Consider the following 6,000-nt stretch of genomic DNA (forward strand, 5'->3'; position numbering starts at 1 on the left):
AGTTCACACAGTAATTGATGGAGACAACACATAGAAGAGGGTTCAGCTGCAGGGCAAATAGAAAGACCCAGAAGTCCTAATGGTGGAGTAACAGAGCAAATGTCAAGACCCAGAGGTCTTTAGGATAAGCTCGTCATTTGGTAAAAATTAATGCCATTTGTGTTAGGTGCTAGGTTAGTGCTCATGCTATTGACCAGACACTGAACTGGGAATCCAGAGATTGGAGGTCACGTCTTGGTTCTGCCACAAACCTGTTCCATAATAGTAGACACGTCACTTCTTCTCTCTGGGTCTCATCTATTCTAAAATCATTGTCTTTGGGAAGACCTTGGAAGAATATGAAGAAACGCTGATAGAGGTATTGGATGTCTAAAGAACAATGGCTTAAAACTTGCTACTTGCAACTGACAGTTTTGTAGAGCCTCAGTGAAGGATGTGGGTCATATCGATGTGGTTTCAGTAAGGTGGAAGCACTAACTCAGAGAAAGTAGAAGTGCTTCTCACTTGGCTATACACAAAGAACCTCAGAGAACTAAGGATTTTTCTAGGATTTGGTGTTTATCAAAAATGTGTTACTGCTGCTATTGCTAGGCCACTCACTCAAGCATACATAATGGAAAAGGTGCAGAAGGCAAGAATTTTTTTAAGTTGTCTTAAAATGAACAAATTCCTTCAGAGACTGATGAATGGAAAGATGTGAATAAGCTTTCAAAAACTTGGTTAACCTCCTCACACATACAGTTGTGTTAGCCTATGCTGACCCAAAGAAGAATTTTGTCCTTTACAGATGCCAATTTGGGGAGAGTGAGAACGAAAAAAAAAATTGGTTATATGAAACCAACTGCATTTGGCAAAAGAGGCCTGAGCAACAGTGAGATTTCTAATCCTTTTCATAAGCTAGAGTTCCTTTCTTTGAAATGGGTAGCAACTTAGAAATTCAGACTATCTCTTTCTCTCTCTCTCTCTCTTTCTTTATCTATCTATACACACATATAATATATGTACATACATATAAAGAGAAGGGGGGGGAGGAAGAGAGAGAGAGAGAGAGAAGTTAAAAGTCTAAGAATCCATTGATTTTCATTCTAGCCAGTGGCAAGGTAGGAACTATTTGCCAAAGGTGGGTAGCAGCACTAGCCAACTATGAATTCAGTATTCACTACAAGCCAGCAAAGACTAATATTGATACAGATGCCCTATCTAGGGCATGACACATAAACTGTAGTAATACCTGAAAAAGAAATAACTGCTATGTGTAATACCCAAGGAGTTAGATACAAACCAATGACAGTCAAGCTGAATGTTGAGGGCTTCCATCAGACAGCATGTGTGCAGTGTATGTCAGCCTCACTCCACGGAACCAACCTTCTTTACCTTAGTTATCTGTGGCAAAGACAACACATGGCCAATGAAGAAATGCATGAAATAATGCAAGCCAGGAAACAGGGCCTCAATGCCAAAGGCTTCAAACACCAATCCCTTGAAAGCATTTTATTGTTGAGACAATCGAAGAAGTTGGATATTTGCAATGGAGTTCTGCACCAGACTGTCACTGGTACCACACATGATATCAGGAAACAGTTGGTACTACTCAGGGCATATCACTCTGTAAGGGAGGAAGTGAAGGAAATAAGCATTCATATGGCACCTACTATGTTCCAGGCACTGTGCTGAGAGCTTTCACTAATATAATATCATATGATTCTCACAACCCTGTGAAGTAGGTGCTATTAGTATCTCCTTTTATAGAGGTTAAGTAACTTGCCCGTCACCCAGCTAGTCAGTGTCTGAAGCCAAACTTGAACTCAGGTCTTCTTGATTCTATGCCCAGTGCTGTATCCACTGAGCCACCAGCTGCCTGCAAATTTCCTTAATTGCTCTATGGCAAAGAAAACCCTACATGATGACTTTGAACATATGAGTCAAGGAAAGACCTTAGAACTAAGAGAAAAAACATTTATTGGCCCATTATGGCCAAAAGAAAAGTCACCCAGAAGTTTGGTGTTTGTGCTTGGTATTTGCAAAGAAAAGTACTACCAACTCATGCTCCATATTGGGAGAATGTAAGCACCAGCAAACCTTTAAAACTTATGTGTGTTATCTTTTTTTTTTCACTCTCCAGAAGTAGAAGATAAGAGCATAAGTCATATATTGGTGGTGACTGACCATTTCACAGGGTATTTACTGGAATACCCAATCAGGAACCAGAAAGTTTCCCTATGCTGCTAAAATATTGTGGGGGAAGTATTGAGAAATACTTGAGAAAAAAAAATTGGACTTCCTAAGACCAAGGAAGAAACTTTAATTGCTCAAGAAAATATTAGCACTGAGTGGTATTAAAAAAAAAAGTCTTGAATGGGTCTTACCATCTAACTTCAAGGGAACCCATAACCTGAAAGTTTCAACCATACGTTGAAGAATATGTTAGGTACACTGTGATAAAGTCAGAAATCTCAGGGAAGTTAACATGTGGCTTTCCTGTACATACATAAAATTCCCCAGGAATGATGGCACTGGCTTTACCCTTATTTATTGGTGTTTGGCTGTGAGCTACATTTACCTATTGATCTATATTTTGGAGTCTCTGAAGATGAGATACTTCAGACCACTCAAAAACCAATACATCTCTCAGCTGAGAGGAAAAATCAAAGGAAACTTACCATCCAACTACAACTTTAGCCCAGAAGAATACAGAATGAAAGAAAGAAAGAGAGAGGGAGGGAGGGAAAGAGGGAGAGAGAAAGAAAGGGGGGGAGGGAGGGAGAGAGGAAGGAAGGAAGGAAGGAAGGAAGGAAGGAAGAGGAAGGAAGGAAGGAAGGAAGGAAGGAAGGAAGGAAGGAAGAAATAATGATACGATGCTGAGTTGGTTGTCAACAAGGTGACAGTTTTCCTGAATAATCTCAGTGTTCATGGAATATGCAAGTTAGCAGATGGATGGAAAGCTATTCCATACTTAGTTATGGAGAGACTAGGCAACTTGCCTCTTTAAAAAATAGTCCCTGAGGATTGGAGAGGGGGACGGAGTGGGGGGAGGTGATGTAAAGACAACCTAACACAATGACCTATTGCCAATAGGTAAGTTATTTCATCTCTTTGATGGGCAAACCAAAGTGATAGACATTCATCTCAGGGGACTGTAACAGAGAGACCACTTGCTATATCATGCAAACTCTGCCTGATCCAAATAATGGCTCAGAAACAGACATTTCAAATGAAGAAGTCTTTGAATAATGTATCCACAAAACTACTTCAAACAGCCAGTGAAGGCTGAATCCAGAGGTGATACTGGTATATTTTTACCAAGTACTTCAGCCATACAGATTCCAAGAGTATAAATACCCTGCCACAGAATATAGCAGCTCTACTAGCTAGCCTAGGTGGGCCCTTTAGTAGTTTAGGTTTAGGAAAGCAGTACTATAGTTTTGATGAGAATTGTGATTGGCCCATTTCATCAACTAACACTGCTGTAGGTAAAAAAGGGCCACTAAGTCACAGAAGAGCAAGACTTATCTGACCAGCAACCAAACTGACTTAAAAACTTATTACAGGTCAAACTGATGAAACAGTCACACTTGTAGCCACACAATACAATGTGTGCCTTGTATATAAATAATTGCCTGTATTAACTGATATGTGTTCATTTCTGTGTATTCAATAGTCTTTTATTATTTTTCTTATTTACATGTATTTGCTTTGTATTAGCATCATGCAGTCTTCACACAGTTCATACAAGGACACTCTCAAGGTCTCTCTTAAGAACTTTGGAATTAATTGTGTGATGTGGGAGACGGGCACAGGACCACTCAGCATGGCGTGCACGTCACAGAAAGTGCTATACTCTATGAGCAAAGCAGAATTGAAACAGCTTGTGCCCAACCTGTGGTAGAACATTCCAAGCTCGTATTGGTCTGATCAGCCACAGTCAGACGCATTGTAACTTCACTCTAGTGTAGTGATATCATTTTCATCCTCTTCTAGAATGAAGACAACAATTAGTATGTGCACATAATCTGATTATTTTGTGTAGTCTACCAATGTTATTGGGGCAGGTAGGTGGCAGAGTGGATAGAGAGCTGGCCTTAGAGTCAAATCTGGTCTCAGACACGTATTAGCTGTGTGACCCTGGACAAGTCACTTAACCCTGTTTGCCTCAGTTTCCTTATCTGTAAGATGCACTGGAGAAGGAAATGGCAAGCCACTCCAGTATCTTTGCCAAGAAAATCCCAGATGCGGTCGTATAGAGTCAGACACAACTGAAAAACAACTGAATAGCAACAATCAATGTTAATGTCATTGAGATAATTTTTTTCCATCATGTATATTTGTTTGTGTTATATAGATATGTATGTACTGCTGGGACGAATGCATGTAACACGTGCTGCATGACATTCCGACCTCTAGTTACTGAAGCATCCTGTTAAGTGACGTTCTGTGGTGTTTGTCTGTAGGGGTGGTAGAAAATAAATAGGTGTGCTATCCCTTATCTGTTTTATACATTGAACACCTTTCCAGAAGAATTCCTTTAATTTAATTCTTGTTAATTCCTTTGGGGGAGGCCATGGCCATGAGCTAACCCTCAGCTTTATTTAAGAGGTTATCCCCAAAGTTCTGCTCTGGAATGGAAACAATAAACCGGAGCTGATGAGAAAGATCTCATCCCCTCTCTGTAGAGGATAGGTTCCCTCAGGTCTTAACCTTGTTCATGTGAACCCAAAGATGGTTCTCCTTAGTGAAAGATGGTGCCCTACTCCTAACCCTTGGCCACAGGGTCTTTAAATAGGCAATAGAAGGAATTCGTCCAATACAGAAATAGCAACTGAATAACGTCATAGCATACATCTTATTATCTCCACGAATGGGAAATACCAGAGCTATCATGAAAACGTAAAACCACATTTTAAGTTTGTCATAGCATGACTTGAAACAAATGCTAGAAGAGAAAAGTGAAAGAACTCACACTGAATTCTTGTCTTTCTATGTAAGGCCTATGAAGTAAGTGAGGAAGAAATGGTAGAAATAGTCTATGCATTAGACAGTTAACATAGTATTAGAGGCAGTTAGGTGACACAGTGGATGTAGTGTCAGTCCTGGAATCAGGAAGACATGATTTCAAATCTGGCCTCAGACACTAACTGAATGACCCTGGGGACGTCAACTAACCACTGTTTGTCTCAGTCTTCCCATCTGTAAAATGGGGATATTAATAGCGTCTCCCTGCCACAGTTGTTATGAGGATCAACTGATATGATATTTGTAAAGTGCTTAGCACAGTGCCTGGGTCATAGTGCACATTTCATAAATGCTTGTTTTCCTGCCTGCCTGTTAAGAAGGAGAATTGTCTCCCTCTGCCAACATCCATGTAGAACAGTTCAACATATGGCTGCCCCACCCACACTGTCTGGGGACTGGACAGCCTTGATAAGGGCTAAGCAATGCCCAGGGCTGAGACACAGAGGCCATAGAAGCGCTGCTCCACGATGTCTTAAAACACCCCCAGAAGGATGTATTTCCACACACACCTTTTCATAACTCAGATATTTTTCCTGGTCTTTATGTGGCCATAGCTTAGTCATAGTCTTCACAGTTGAAAGACACTATAAAGACCCTCCTATCCAGCCCCCTCATTTTACAGATAAGGAAACTGAGGCCCAGAGAAGGGAAAAGCCATTCATGGGGTCCCAGACTTAGGGCTGGGGAGGATCTCAAAGCTCATCTTATGCATCCTCCCTCATTTTTTTTTTCCAGAAAATGGAAGAAGGAAAACACATTGATGAGATCTTAGAACGAGAAGAGTCCTCAGAGTTCACTTAATCCCATACCCTCTCATTGTGGATATGAAAAACTTGAGGCCCAGGAAGGAAAAATAAATTCCTAAGATCATGTATTTGGAACCGGAAGGGACTTAAGAGGTCACCTAGTACAATCTCTTTCATATCTATACACACACATATATTATACACGTGTATATGTGTATGTGCATATGTATATGTTTGTGTATGT

Source organism: Phascolarctos cinereus, unplaced genomic scaffold (assembly GCF_003287225.1).
Source record: "Phascolarctos cinereus isolate Bilbo 61053 unplaced genomic scaffold, phaCin_HiC Scaffold_4;HRSCAF=312, whole genome shotgun sequence".
Taxonomy (NCBI): Eukaryota; Metazoa; Chordata; class Mammalia; order Diprotodontia; family Phascolarctidae; genus Phascolarctos; species Phascolarctos cinereus.